Here is a 317-nt window from a genome sequence, read left to right on the forward strand (position 1 = left end):
CACCCCCGAACCGACCGAGGGGGGTATCAGAGCGGCGGCTCCGCTCCCCGGCCCGGCAGTGCCCGTGCGGGACGGGACGGGGACCCCGCTCCCGGGCGTGACCGGGGGGGAAGCGGTCCCGGTTCCCCTCAGTCACAGCCAGGGACCCCCGGGAGGGACAGGCCAGCCCCGGGGAGACCGAGGACAGGTAGGGGGCAGGGGAAAACCCCCGGACACACAGGTGTGGGGGTCCGGGGGGAGCGGGAGGACACACGGACCCTCCCGAAAGCCCCCCCGACCGTAACACCCCAGCAACCCACCCCCCTCTCTGTCCCCGC

The sequence above is a fragment of the Calidris pugnax genome, unplaced genomic scaffold (genome assembly GCF_001431845.1).
Source record: "Calidris pugnax isolate Ruff unplaced genomic scaffold, ASM143184v1 scaffold533, whole genome shotgun sequence".
NCBI lineage: Eukaryota > Metazoa > Chordata > Aves > Charadriiformes > Scolopacidae > Calidris > Calidris pugnax.